Source organism: Rattus norvegicus, chromosome 15, assembly GCF_021556685.1.
Source record: "Rattus norvegicus strain SHRSP/BbbUtx chromosome 15, alternate assembly SHRSP_T2T, whole genome shotgun sequence".
NCBI classification, from domain to species: domain Eukaryota; kingdom Metazoa; phylum Chordata; class Mammalia; order Rodentia; family Muridae; genus Rattus; species Rattus norvegicus.
The window spans coordinates 34,675,790-34,691,578 of NC_141548.1; the positions used below are offsets into that span (position 1 = coordinate 34,675,790).

At 45.3% G+C, this 15,789-nt stretch overlaps 1 pseudogene; it reads left to right on the forward strand.

Moving 5' to 3' along the window:
- The first annotated feature begins 13,285 nt into the window (after nt 1–13,285).
- On the forward strand, nt 13,286–13,467 carry Rpl39-ps4 (ribosomal protein L39, pseudogene 4; annotated as a pseudogene).
- Nucleotides 13,468–15,789: the final 2,322 nt, after the last annotated feature.

The window sequence follows — 15,789 nt, forward strand, 5'->3', positions numbered from 1 at the left end:
CACGCCCTCCGGCCTGTCGGCCCTCCCCCCACCACCCCCGCGCCGCCTGTCCCGTGCTGGGCGGGCCCTACCTCCCTCCATCCCTCCCTCCCTCCATCCCTCCCTCCCTCCATCCCTCCCTCCCTCCGTGCCCCCGCCCCGCCCCGTCCCGCCCCCACTCGCGGGGTCTGCCCGGGTCAGGAGCCCGAGTGGTGCTGCATGCAGTACGCCTCGCGCTTCGGCCTTTGGGCTGGCGGTCTTCGTCGAGGCTTCCCGTGGGCCGGGGATCGGGACGCCAGGCCTCGGCCTCCAGACGGTCGCCGCGGTCCCCTGCAACTCTGCCAGAGGAGAGACGAGGCCTCTATGTCCCGGCATCCTCCCTATCCAGGCCCCCAAGGCCCGGGCGACTGGCGAGCCGGGCAGTGGCTGCGGCAGACCGAGGGGGCGAGCCCGGCCGCGGCTGGACTGCAAAGGCACTGGTGCGCTGGCGGCCGTGCAGGCGCTTCCACCTTGCCTGGCCTGTGGGAAGGGTGTCCCTCCTCCGCCATGGCTGTGGCGGGAGGAGATGTCGGCCTCCATTTTGTGGGATCTGTTGGGAGAACTTGGGACCCATCAGAACCGAAACCGTGGGGATGAGAAACTTGGCCCGGAACGGACCCGATCGCGCTCTACCGTAGGCCTTGCCCTCGGCCGCTAACGGCGTGCGCGCCTAGATTGCGGCGGGGCCACACGACGGTGCGGGCCCCAGACTCGCCTCCGGGCTCCCTTAGCGGGCTCGCGCCCCTGCAACCTAGACTGTCTGAACTCGACCGTCGGTGCCTGGCCGAGCACGCGCTCCCGGGCCTGCCCGGCGCCTGTCCTCCACGTTGACGGGACCTTGGGTCACCGCATGCTTTTCGCTTCAGTCCTGTCCCCGTGGGTAGTGACCCTCGCAGGGGAGTGCCACCGGGCGCATTCGAAGCGGAGCCGCTGGAGAGTGGCACGAGGGTCTTTTGTTCCTCTACACCTATGTCTTCCGCAGATGACATGGTGCCAGATTTCCAGGACTCCCTGGAACCTAAGAAATGCACCTCGCCCTGGTGGTTGTTAGTGGGATTACAACTGATGCCTTTGGCTTGGATTGAAGTACTTGTTAAATAGTATGTGAAAATATTTGACTCTTTCGGGACTTGGTGGAGCAAGCTTTTAGATCCAACACTCGCAGGCAGAGGCTGGTGAATTTCTTGAATCCGAGGCCAGCCTGGTCTACAAAGTGAGTTCCCAGACAGCCAGGGCTACACAGAAAAACCCTTCCTTGAAAAACCAAAGAACAAAAAATATGAGGCTCTGTCTAGCATAGCCTGACCTGGATCTCTGTTATCTTTCTTCTGTCTCTGCCTCTGGAACATTGTGATTGTAAGCATGTCACCCCTGCTTTCTAGGAAAGCACACACCTAGTAGCACATGAATGGAGTTCCAGTATTTAAGGCTCAGAGGTAGCAGAATCAGTTCAAAGCTGCTGTGGGATACATGATAATGTCTGAAGAAAAAAAGGCAGAGGAGTGGAAGGCTATAAAGAGATGGCACAGAGGATAAGAGTGCTTCCCGCTGTCCACATTTGTACCTGCATATGCAGTTTCCAACTGCCAGCCATTCCAATTCCAGGAGCTCCAAGCCCTCTTCTGGTGTACCTACACACACAGGTGTGTAGATACACACAAATACATTCATGAGCACACACACAAAAGTACAAAAACCCTGAAAAGTTTCAGTATTTAAAATGCACGTCCCCCCATTTTTTTCTTTTGAAGCCCGATAAAAGCATGTTCATTCAGTGGCAAACATATAAACCTAAGTCATGTTTCTTGTCCCTGGGTTGGTTGGTGGGAGAGTTAAGTGAGCCTTTATATCACATTATGCTCTGTGGACATTACCAACATCACCAGCATTTTATTTAAGTCTTCAATGACTGAACATAAGTGTGTTAATCATAGTAACATTTCCATGACAGCTGAACATGATAACCATCCCCTTTTTTGTGAAGCATTTGGAAATATGAAGCTGTAGGTACATTGAGTTGACACACAATGTCTCTCTAGATTTGGAGCGACTAAATGTTAGGCTTGGTAGCTACAGGTCATGTATTTTCTGAAACCCCATTTTCACAATTCTTTATAATTAGTACTGTTCAAAATTAAAATGTACGTGCTTTCCTTAGCAATGAGGAGAATGAGCACTGTCCCTTTAGTACGCTGCCAGGTTGAGTGGGTCAGTTTGATACTGCTATGCCAGAGTTCCACACTGTAAATTAGAACTACACAAGTTTATTTGGCTAATGATTTCAGAGGCTGGGATTTCAGAAGGGAGATGTATCTCGTAAGGGACTTTGGAAGTGTTGCAAGTGCTAGAAAAGAGGGAAGGAACAGAACATTCTAGAAACTCACTTTCATAAAGGAGCCACTCCTGCAATAGATATTTGACTCCCAGAATTTCACCATCCATCCCCCTAAAATGGTAGAATACTCATGACCCAGGTGTCTCTCAGTGTTCCAATTTCCTTTGCAATCTCAGCAGCAGGTAACCAATATGGGATTTGGAGGGAACATTCAAAGTATAGAGTTTTGAAATTCAGGAACAGAGTTTATTCATCGTTGATAATTGGTGCTTTCATAAATTTAACATCAGAATTGTTTGAGATGAGTGTGGTGGCTTTCTTCTTTTTTGCCAACAGTCAGTAGGCAGAGGCAGGCATATTTCGGTAAGACTAAGGGTAACCTAGTCTACGTGGTGAGTTCCAGGCCTGTCAGAGCTCCATAGTGAGACACAATCTCATAAAACAAATGGCAAAGCTTTTTCGAAAATCACAGATTCTGAAAAAGTAAACTACAGAGGCAGCAGGATGTTCCTACATCAGATTGGACTTTGCATTCAGAATCTTTTTGGAGCTGTGTATGACGGCTCATGTCTATAACACCAGCATTTGGGAGCTGAAGCAGGAAGATTGTGAGTTCAAGGCCTACCTGAGTTCAGAGATCCTGTGTCAACAAAACAAAAAAATAAAAATGGCTCTCTGCCTCTTTTCTCTCTGATTCTATTTCTCCCTCCCTCCCCTTCTCCCCTTCCTTCTCTCCATGTGTTCCCAGCTGACCTCTTCTCTTTCTCTCTCTCTCTCTCTGACCTCTGTTCCCTCTCTCTACCTCTGTTCCCTTCTCAACTCCCCTTCCCATGCCCCTGAATAAACTCTATTCTGTACTAAAAAAAAATTAAAAATGTCTAAGTTTTTCAAAATAAGCCCCAGCCAGAGTGCCATAGTGGTACAGACTGGGAACCCATATCTTTGGAGGCCAAGGCAGGAAACCGGAAGGCTGAGCCCAAGCCTGTGCAAGACAGTGAGATGTCTCAGAAAACATTTCTCCTCAATAAAATATGAAATGTTATAAAAATTAAAAGTAATTGAGATAGGGCATAAACAATTTTGGAGTGTTTTATTAGATATTCCAGAAGAAGTCTGAGGCAATATTTAAAAAAATTGCTGAGATTTTTTTTCTAGAGTGCATGAAAGATACATTTCAGAATGGAAAAATACTTGGTTAAGAATAGAATAGTTAGGGGCTGGGGATTTAGCTCAGTGGTAGAGCGCTTACCTAGGAAGCGCAAGGCCCTGGGTTCGATCCCCAGCTCCGAAAAAAAGAACCAAAAAAAAAAAAAGAATAGAATAGTTAAAAGCAAACCCCTTTCTGGACAGCCAGGATACATCAAGAGATCCCGTTTCAAAACAAGCCCCCAACAAATCTTTACAAATATGTCCTAAAGGCAGACTGCTGGGAAGGTTGGAGAGATGGCTCAGTGGTTAGGATCCCTGACTGCTTGTCCAGAGGTCCTGAGTTCAATTCCCAGGAACCACGTGGTGGTCCATAACATCTCTAATGGGATCTGATGCTCTCTTCTGGTGTGCTTGAAGACAGCTATAGTATATTCTAATAATCCCTTTAAAAAAATAGAGGAAAAGGTTCTTTTTGTTGTTTACGTTTTTAGACAAGCTCACTATGTATCCCAGGATGATCTGAATCTTGTATTCCTGCCCCAACCTCCGGGTGTTAAATGCACAAATGAATGTACAGCACTAAGCCAAAAGATGGGGGGGGGGGCGGGGGGCGGGAAGAGTGATAGAATTACAAACTTTTTTGGGTTGGGGGTGATAAACCATGACTGTAATCTTAGCATTTATGAAGTAGGGGAAAGAATTTCAGAAATTCCAGGTCATCCTCTGCCACAGAGTTTGAGGCCAGCTTGGGCTATGTGAGACCCTGTGTCATCTCTAGAAAATAAAGAAAACCTTTGGCTGTGATTGAGTCTCTATTCAATGGTGTATAAATCAATTCACAAAATGTGGTATACATCAATATGCACCCATAGAAAAAAGAAGGGCATTCTGACCCTGTTACAATATGAAGAAACTTGAAAATACCACAGTAAGGGAAGTTTGAATTACTGTAAAACCCAACCAACTCCATTTTTAGATGAACTTCATTTTGTGTGAGACCCGGGGCTAAACTCCAATTCCAGGAAGAAAAATCACACCTGAGCAAAGCATCCTATGATACTCCCCCTCCACCCTTTAGCAACAGCCAAGCTACAATAGTGGCAACAAGGTTCACAGACATCCTGCAGAGAATAGATAAACTGGCCTTCCAGTTTGCAGGTGGTTCTGCTCTTGGGGTAGATTCCTGTAGATTACACCAGAAATGCAGTTTTTAAAATATTAACTTGCTGACCTGTTCCCAAGTTTGCTGTAACTTACATTAAAGATCCTGAACCCGAGTCTCCGGGCTCTTACTCTGACCTGCTGGGCTACGAGAGTCTGAGAGACTTGCTAGAGAGCTCAGCTAGAGGTAATAAAGACTTAAGTGTTTTGCGTAGGAATCGACTCCTCGGTGGTTTTTGGGTATCTGCAGCTTGGGCATAATGTTACTGTAGGGTTTCATCCTTATGAAGTATTTAAAGTACCCGGAGGTAGGAATGGGTGTAAATAGAAATCAGTTATGCCGCGGAAGGAAGAGTGGAGTGACTAAACCAAGACAGGAGCTATGTGGAAAATACCTGGCAACGGGTCTTCATCAGTAATTACTTTAAAATTAAACGAATCACAGTCACCATTTAAAAGAAATAGACTGGGCTGGAGAGCTGGCTCAGCGGCTAAGAGCCCCGACTGCTCTTCCAGAGGTCCTGAGTTCAATTCCCAGCAACCACATGGTGGCTCACAACCATCTGTAATGAGGTCTGATGCCCTCTTCTGGTGTGTCTGAAGACAACTACAGTGTACTTATATATAATAAATAAATAAATAAATAAATAAATAAATAAATAAATAAACAAACAAACAAACAAACCGGCATGCAACCACGGGGTCCTCAGGCTCAGCGCTGGAAGGTGGCTCCTCACTTAGTCCAGGCATTGGCAGGCCTTCGTATTGAAAAGTACTCACAGAATTCAGTACAGCACCTCCCAACCTGTTAGGAAAACAGGACCAGCCTGGAAACAACCACTTCTGGTTCAACCTGTTTTGACTTCAGAGAGATTGACTGCTCTCAAAGTCAAATCAGCACCAAGAGACAGGCGGTGGGAGCTAATAAAGCCACCTCAATCTCCTGGAAAGGGGAAAAAATAGTGACTTTGGAAACTGCTTTGCTTCTCTGAATTAATTTTGTTCTCCTTCACCATTATTTCTTATTAATTCAACCCAAGAAACTGGGAGTTAGAAAGACTAGGAAGGCAAACAGATAAGGACAGAAATCCCTTTGATGGAGAGGCTCAACGAATTGAAAGTCGGCTTAGCAAACAAGTCACAGCACAGTTCTGGGCCAATCAACTACTTTAGCTTCCTTCAAACTGGCCAACCCTGAATTAGGGGAGGAAAACTTTTCAGAGTCCTCAGAGACTTTAAAGTCCCCAGACTCCCTTCAGAAAAGACTGGATTTTCCACTTTCCAAATCCGCCTCCGCCCCTTCCTGCCCCTCCCCTCCTCCACCCTCTCTCCTCTCTTGTCCTTGCCCAGTGTCCTCGACTTCCACACTATGAGTCCCCATCTCCCAACCCTGTTTGTGTGTGTGTGTGTGTGTGTGTGTGTGTGTGTGTGTGTGTGTGTATGGTGTCGTCGTCTTCGGCCCCTGCTTTGCAGAGGGTCTTTTTCTCTGTACCTCTGGACTGCTGAGTGCATGTTTTCTCAGCCCCAATAACCACCTTCCTTTAAATGCTGATTCTGGCTGCACTGCTTGAAGTTTTTCTGTGGCTACATGCTGCAGTACAGATTTTCTCTGCCTTTCAAGTCTTCAACTGACAGAGAAAACAAGGCCAATCAAGACCCCCCTAGACTGCCTTAGTCCCGTCTACTTTTTTTTTTTTTTTGGTTCTTTTTTTTTTTTTTTTTTTCCCCCGAGCTGGGGACCGAACCCAGGGCCTTGCGCTTCCTAGGTAAGCGCTCTACCACTGAGCTAAATCCCCAGCCCCCCAGCCCCCCCCCCCCCGGTCTACTTTTTACCTCACATCTATCTTCCTTTCTCTACTATCTTAAACTTTAGTTAGTTAGTTACTTACTTACTTATTTAGAGATAGGTTCTCACAAAAATCCCTGCTGGTCTCAAATAGGCTATGTGGCCCAAGCTCTGTAACAAGCCCCCAGACCTTAACACACTGATTTCCTGATAGAAGTACCATTCATGCTACAAAACTCAGCATGTAGACAGCACAATCTGCTAAATCAAAAACAAAGCCCTAATCTAACAAAGACCATAGTTCTGGAAAAGTCTCTAAATGTGCTAACTTCGGCTTTGGCTTCTGTAGTTCTGCTTCTGGCTAATTGTTCCCGTTAACATTAGTATGACAATCCAGAATATGTTTTTTGTGCCTAAAAGCTTACCCTAAGGAAGTCTGGGCACTACATTGGGATCTCAAACCCCCAGTGTAGTAGCTGACTAATAAAGACTTTCTAGGGCTGGAGAGATGGCTCAGAGGTTAAGAACACTGACTGCTCTACCAGAGGACCTGAGTTCAAATCCCAGCAATCACATGGTGGCTTACAACCATTGGTGATGGGGATCTGCTGCCCTCTTCTGGTGTGTCTGAAGACAGCTACAGTGTACTCACGAACATAAAATAAATAAGCCTTAAAAAACAAAAACAAGGGGCTGGGGATTTAGCTCAGTGGTAGAGCGCTTGTCTAGGAAGCGCACGGCCCTGGGTTGGGTCCCCAGCTCCGAAAAAAAGAACCAAAAAAAAACAAAAAAAAAACAAAAACAAAAACAAAAGACTTTCTCTTGGTTTAAGTCTATATTAGAGCAGTCTTAGAGTCTTACAGCTCCAGATCCTCCAGCCTCCACCCTCCACCTCAAAAATAGCTGAGAGTACAGTCTATCACAGTCCAATTTGCACCTTTCTAAGAAATGCCCACCTGCTGTATTTTGTGTGTGTGTGTGTGTGTGTGTGTGTGTGTGTGTGTGTCAGTTTTTGTTACTTGTCAGTACGTTTGGCTATGATTATTTTATTTGTTTTTGTTTTGTTTTGTTTTGCTTTCTTTTGTTTGAGATGGGATTTCTCTATGTAGTCCAGGTTTTCCTTAAGCTTACTTTGTAGACCAGGCTGGCCTAGAACTCAGAAATCCTTCTGCTTTGCCTTCTAAGTGCTGGGATTAAAGACATGCACCACCAACTCTTAGCTTAGTTCTAATAATTCTAAGTTTTTGGTTTATCCCACAAGTACACTGACTGGATCTTCATTTTCTCATCCATAATGGGGATTAGTAATTAATATTTCAAATTATTATTTTTTTTTTACTACATTTGACTATCTGGTTTCTAGGCTAGTAATAGTGGCCCACACCTGTAATATCAGTATTTGGGAGGTGAAGGCAGGAGGGTAATAATTAAAAAATGATTTCTCTAGTATATTTACTATCTTTCTTTGAAGCTTATTGGAAAAATACTGTGATATTCAGCTGTGATATCTGAGGAAACATAAATGATTGTTGGGGTAGAAATCTTGGCTCATGTCCAGACAAACCACAGCAGGCCAACATGGTTCCACATGGAAAGATTTAACAAAAGAAGACGAGTAGAAGAGGAGAGGAGTAGAGGCCGGCCATGAGCACGTGGAGGGAAGTGGGGAGGGAAGAGGGGAGGAGAATGGGGAGAAAAGGGACAAAGGGGAAGTGGGGAAGAGCAAGAGAGCAGAGGAGGGGGCAAGCAGCTCCTTTTAAGGTGTTGAGTATGCCTGGCTGTTGCTAGGTAACTGTGGGGCGGAGCATACCTGGCTGTTGCCATGTAACTGTGGGAGTGGAGCTTAGATAGAATGCCTACAGGGATAAAAGAGGGAAATTCAACTTCTCTACAGAATGCTTCACAGAACCAGCCCTATAATCACCCTGCAGATAATTCCTTGGAACTCTCCCCACAACTGCCCTAAAGATGAGTTCTTGCGAATAGCCCTATACATACCCTACAAACAACTAGGAACCAAGCTTCACTCAACTCTAATGAATCCTACTTCTTAGCAAGATGGTGTAGATACTTACCACAGTGCCATGGCCTCTTGCTGCCTGTATAGAGTGAAGAAATTCCTCTTCTTATGCTATCTTGGTACAAAAGTTCATACCCCTGATTATGACCTCAGTTTCCACCTACCACTCTACCATGGTTTTCCTCTCTTAAGTCCTGGACTGGGTGATAATCCTTAATGCCCAGCTTCTTAACTGGCAGGAGCGGTGTACCAGGTCGAATGGCACTAAAGCAACACCCAAGCTGGAGGAGCCAGGACGTGTGGCTTAACTCCTTCTCATGCCTCCCCTGACATCGACATCGGGTACTGGTGCACCAAGACAGGATCAGCCTGGGTCTTAAGCTCCACATACACAGCCTACAGATACACATGACCTAGCCCAGACATTTCAATCCAAGCATTGGGAAACTTTTCCAGCCACCAAGCGATTGCCTCTGTTTTTTCGGTACTGGTCTCAAAAATTTTGTATTTGTCCTCCAGCCTAATAGTAAGGACCTGGACAGGTTGTTCAGCAGTTCAGCCCTCAATTGAGGGCCCTCAGGAAGGAAGTGGATTTGAGCCTCCATTTTGGAGAGCAGATCTCTCCTGAGCAAGGGATAGGGGCAGTTAGGGATGACCATGAACGTGTAGACTGGCCATACCCAAGTCTACAACTCTTTGGGTAGTCCATGTGAAAGGAAAATTATACAGACTTAAGGTTTAAAAATATGAAGTTAAGGGGTTGGGGATTTAGCTCAGTGGTAGAGCGCTTGCCTAGCAAACGCAAGGCCCTGGGTTCGATCCCCAGCTCCGAAAAAAAGAAAAAGGAAAAAGAAAAAAAGAAAAAAATATATGAAGTTAAAAGAGTATGTTTCAAAATTCACAACCTCAGGACTAAACACTGTGAAAAGCAAGCCCAGGCAGTCCCGCCCTGCCGCTAGAACTAACAGACCATAAAAGGAAAGGAATGCAGAACAGACCAGGAGTACCGGATCTGACTCACAGGCCACCTGGCAGGAAGAGATAAGCCCCCAGCCCTCGACATCCAGGACGCCCCAAACCTGCCAATGTGTGTAGCTATACCTTATAGCTCATCATGTGAAATAACCAATCATATGTGAACATGTCTATGTGCCTCGTTTGAATCCACCAATCCCCGTAACTATGCATCTGCTTCTGTACGCCCGCTTCTGCTTCCCCAATCCCTATAAAAGCCCCATGCTGGAGCTGCTGGGCGTGCAAGTCCTCCGAAGAGACTGTGTGCCCGCAGGTACCTGTGTTTTCCAATAAACCCTCTTACTGATTGCATCCGAGTGGACTCGGCTCGGTCATTGGGCGCTTGGGACTCCTCCTGAGGGAAAGATCCTCTCTGGGGGTCTTTCACATGAATATTGTTAAGTCCCAGTGGCCACTGGGACCCACAGATTTTTTGCTGGAGACTGGCCCATCAGCTTGGAGGAGGACTGAGTGTTGGGTCCCAGTATTCACTAAGAATTGGGTAGGTTTCCCTTTCATTTTCAAGGTTACCCTGGGCTTGGACAGGGGGTCTGGACCTAGTCACTATCTTCCCCCAAGGCTAACACCTTCACCATTTCGAGGTACTTTTCCTAAGGCCTGGAATTTCCTGCTCCCTGGCTTCCATTTGTTGGGAAACTATCGGGCCCAGTGGCCCCTCTTCTCCCAATATGCCACTGGTTCCTTTCAAGGGGTTTTCTGTCTCTCTTTGGTTGGAGTCTCTCTTCTCTGGTTTCCCTAACTACTGTAGCCAGGATTCTCTGTAAATTCCTTTCCTGTCAATTTCCTTTTTTCATCTCCCTTTCATCTTCTTCCTTTCTCTTTCTCTGCTCTTTCTCCTCCTCTGTCTCCATGTTATGGTAGACTTTCTCAGCAACTGGCACTAAATCCCTCAATGACTTATCCTGTAGTCCGTCTAGCCTCTGAAGCTTTTTCCTGATATCTCTACTAGCCTGGTCTGTAAAAGCCATAGTCACAGTAGCTTTGTGCTCCTCACTGCTGGGGTCATAAGGTGTATATTGGCAGAATGCCTCCATGAGCCACTCTAGAAAGGCTGAGGGTGACTCATCTGGTCCCTGCTGAACCTCACATACCTTGGTCAAATTGGTGGGTCATCCTGTGAACCACTTGAGACCTGCCAACGAAGTCCGGTGGTAGACCTTCAGGTGCTCCTTACCACCTGCCATATTTAAAGTCCCTGTCAGGTCCTAGTCAGAGGAAATCTACTGTCAATGACAGCCTGGTCAATGGATGGTGCCCCCATTCTGGCTTCCTTCATTATCCTCTCTTGCTCTCCGGTCATGAAGAGCACTCTCATGAGTGGTTGGATATCATCCCAGGTGGGCTGATGAGTAAATAAAACAGTGTGAGATTAATCAGCCCCTTGGGGTTATCTGAAAAGAGGGCTGTTGGGCCTTGCAGTTGTACAAGTCAGCTAAAGAGAAAGGCCAATATTGCATGGCCTGACTGTCATCCTCATCTATGAGCTGGTAGGCTCGGAGCAGGAGGGCCACTGTTGTATCGGGTAAGTGGCCCTTTTGCTCCATGTCTCCATGGCCAGTCCTGGGTCTGAGGGTCCCTTCCCACCATCCCCCTTTGCTAAGGCTGGAGGAAGGTGGGGTAAAGGGATGCTGAATGAGGGTTTAAGGGAGATCCTTGAGGAGGGAACTGGAGCCATGGTTGGGGGGTAAGGGGTGGAGGATCTGTCAGTAGTGGATTCACTGTGGAAGGGTCCTGGAGGATGTCAGTGGTCTCTACAGGGTTCTTCTCCTTCATGGCTAGGACCTGTGTGAGTCTTGGAGACAAACAAGTTTTTATCCAAGCTTTTATCCTCCACTAGATCCTTCCAGGTAACTATATAGGGTACTTGGTCTGGGTGCCTGGGGGATCCTGGCCTAAAGACTCTTTCCTTTACTGCTTTGATCACCTACAAATCAAGGGTCCCTATGGGTGTTCACCCTACTCTGAAGGTGGGCCATTTAGAGGAGCACAGAGTTACTAACCTGCCCTTCTTTACTACTACTGACAAGTTTTTTCCTCTTTCCCCAACTTCCCTCCAGTGGTTAACTAGGATGTTTAATGGGGTAGATTCAGTCTGTCCCATATCCAAAGATAGCATCGGCCAAAGTCCAAGTCCAAGAACACAGAGAAAGACAATCAACACACAGACAGTTTCACCCCTGCCACGAGTGCAGAGCAAGACTTGATTAGCTCCTGCCTATGCTGAAGTCCAAAAACAAAGAGAAAGACAATCAACACATAGACAGCTTGCCCTGCCACAGGTACAGAAACCAGGTAATCAGGTGACTCTGCCAATTCATGCTGGTATCAAATCCAACAGGTGACCTGGCCAGCTTATACCAGTATAGAGTGTAACAGGTTCCAAAAGAATCAGAGTCCTGGGCTGGAGAGATGGCTCAGTGGTTAAGAGCACCCGACTACTCTTCTAGAGGTCCTGAGTTCAATTCCCAGCAACCACATGGTGGCTCACAACCATCTGTAATGGGATCTGATGCCCTCTTCTGGTGTGTCTGAAGACAACTACAGTGTACTTATATATAATAAATGAATAAATCTTTAAAAAAAAAAAAAGAAGCAGAGTCCTACCAACTCCCTTGGTGGTGGTTGGGAGTTGGGGGGATGTGAAGCATCCTCCAGATTCCCTGCAGTCACAACCTTAAGGCCAGCCACAATTTGACTGCACCAGTCCAGAGGCTCTCTAAGCCCTACAGACACTGTCAAGCAAACCAAAAGCAAGACAGACAATACGGATACAGACAACTGAGGTACCTGACATCAAGCTCAAGCTGTTCCTCCGATCACCATTCCTTAAGGCCTCATGGGTGGAGAGAGGATCTGGCTTCCCAGCCAATGCACCAAATGTAAGGCTCGAAGTGAGTCTTAACTGCCAGGAGACCACCTAAGTGAGACATGAGAATGGAGTTCAATGCAAATGCCAGAGATTTATTTTTCCGGTGTGTCAGGGTTGACCCTCAATCAGCCCCTCATGGCGATTGACTAGAAGGAGACCCTGAATGGCTATAACAGCAGTTTTTATACTTTTTAGGGGTTCAGGTTACATCAGCAAGGTTACAGTTTAAACTTATTGGCTAAGCATATTGACCTTTGAATCTATTGGCTAGCAAACATATGACATGCATTCAAACGCTACCTGGGACCAGAGGGTCAGATGACTCTCAGTCAGTACATTCTGTGGTTTTTGAAGAACATTCCTGCTCCTCCTGAGAACTGAGGGTGGAAAATAGTACTTGACTTAGTCTTGACCTTAGGCAATGGGTGTAAGGCTGGTGAAATCTCCTAGGGTCCTTCAGTGACATCAGAGCAGGAAGAGAGAGCCAGACTAGGAGAATGCAGAGTAGAATGACTTAGAAATTATAAGGCAACTTTAAAAATTAAAAGAACAATATGCAGAATGCAGAGGGAAAGAGGAAGAGAGCAGAAGGAGCAGGCAGGCTTCTCCTTACCATGGGACAGACAGGACTTTCTTACTAACAAGGCAGGCTTAGTCTTACGAAAGAGAGCGTAGCTTTCTTCTGATAAACTTGGGTATAATTCAATTAGCAATAAAATGATAGAAGCTTTTTCTTTCTCTATGCAACAAAGATTGTAGCACCTGGTGTGGTCCAGGGCTCCTGCTGTGCAGTGCTCACTGGAAACCTGGCAGAGTCAGGCACTCAAATCCATCCTGCCTTTCCAAGTTATTTAATCCACTGGCTTAGACTCACCGGGAGGAGTATGTGTCTGTCTGACTTAATTCTTCACCATGGCCTCTCACAAGACCTTCATGATCAAGCGATTCCTGGCTAAGAAACAAAAGCAAAATCGTCCCATCCACAATGGATTCAGATGAAAACTGGCAATAAAATCATGTACAACTCCAAGCGAAGACATTGGAGATGAACTAAATTGCGTCTAAAAGGAACAACACATACTTACGCTTTTTGAATGTTATCAATGTCTGTATCAAGTTTACAACATTATCATTGTCTGGAAAGCTGAGTGTGTTTATTAGGAATATGTTTTCTTTCTTTCTGTGCTCTTGTGGGTTCATTCAGTAGTTCAGGAATAAAATGTGAAACCATTTGTTTAGAAGAAAAAAAAGATTGCAGCTTATTTTTCATCCAGAATGAATGAGTTCTTTCTTCATTGGCGCTTGGTCTACTGCTTCATATACATATGTAAGTACATATGTGTGTCTGTAAGTATGTAATTAGAAGTATGCAGCTGAGCCCAACTGATGTAAATGGAGGTTATGCATATTTATACATGAATATGTATATGAATTTATATGCACTTAATCTATCTTTGCTTGTGTAAAAGTTTCAACTTCTGTGACTGTGACTCTCTTCTGCTGGTTCAATAGAAATTTGTTGATTCAAATTTCCCCCCAGCCTGACAAGTGAGACACATCTGGCCAAGAGGAAAATGCTCTAACAATTAATCCCTTACATAATCCTGTGCTGTTTTATGAGGAGGTGCTAAACACCAGAAGACTGCAGTTTCTGGCCTCAGAGGAACTCAGACAGGCAGGTCAGCTACTACAGCAAAAGGCCTCAGACTAAGTCAGGTAAACATTTACTACAGCAAAAGGCCTCAGACTAAGTCAGGTAAACATTTTGTTATCAAACAGCAATCCTAAATATCTGGCAAGACTAAGTTTTGACCCCACTGACACTCTTACCCTCAGCTTACCTCAAGAGAAAACCAAGAAGAGACAAGTATCACTGGGACTGGTTCCTGGCACCATGGTATTCATATAATTAAAAATTAAACTTTCATTTTAAAAAAGGGGCAGGTATGTCTGGTTACAAAAATAATGGGGGGATTCAACATCTTATTCTCTTTTCAGATAGATATACATACAAAAGCATTTACAAAGAGGGGCTAGCAAGAAGTCTTGGTGTGCAAAGGTATGAGACACCAATGCCTGAGATCACTCCTCACACCTGACATGCTAGGAGAGAACTGACTGACGTCCTATGTGCTCCTCTCACTTTCACATATGAGCCATGACATGTGTGTGCACACACAAGTGTGTGCATGGGCACATACACACATACATATGCATATGTACATTTTAAATTTTTTCAAGAGAATTCTTGAAAACAGAGTTTAAAATGCTATTATATATCAAAAGACACCAATAGACACTTGTGAAATATTCCACCTAACACTTGGAAACACATATTCTTCTCAATAGCCTATGGAACCTTCTCTAAAATAGATTATATTTTATATAATGAATAAAAAATGAAATAATTTCTTGTATCTTATTAGGTAATATTGAAATAAATTAGAAATATGGAGAATTAACAGTATACTTTTTGTTGTTGTTTTTGTCAGGGTCTCACTATGTAGCTGTATTCCTTGTAGAACTCATTCTGTAGATCTATCAGGCTGGCCTTGAACTCACAGAAATTGGCTCTCCTCTGCCTCCCAAGAGTGGGGCTCCACTGTTTCTCATAGTAATACACTTTTCAATGGTCAAAATGTGCAGTTCAAGAAATTAGGGAGTATGATGGTTTGAATATACACAGCCCAGGGAATGGCACTATTTGGAGGTGTGGTCTTGTTGGAGTAGGTGGGCCACTGTGGGCTCTTGCTTTAAAACCTTCATCCTACCTGCCTGGAAGTCAGTATTTTCCTGGATGCCTTCAGATGAAGATGTAGAACTTTCAGCAACTCCTTTACCAAGCCTGCCTGGTTGCTGCCATGCTCCTGCCTTGATGATAATGGACTGAAACTCTGAACCTGTAAGTCTGCCCCAAATAAATGTTGTCCTTATAAGAGTTGCCTTGGTCATGGTGTCTGTTCACAGCAGCAAAACCTAAGACAGAAGTTGGTACCAGGGACTGAGGTACTGCTGTGATAGGCCTAACCATTATTTTGTTTAGCAGAATGTCGATTGTGGGACTTTGGATTTAGAAAGCATGTATACTGTGACATCCTTTAAGTGGGACTTAATGGGTCATCCTAGTAGGAATATGGAAGACTTTGTTGTTGAGTCAACTGTATAGACCAGGCCCAAGAGGTTTCAATGGAGAAGAAGCTTAGTATGTGGCCTAGAGACTGTTTTTTGTCATAGTTTGGTGAAGAACCAGTCTGCTTTTGGCCCTTGTCTGAGGAGTCTACCTGAGGCTAGGGTGAAGAGACTCAGTTTAATTGCATTGACAAAGGGAGTCTCAGAAATGCCCATCATAGGTTTTATTTTCTGGTTAAGTCTCATGAAGAACATTTTGAATAAGCATAGCAAGTTGAGAAAGACAA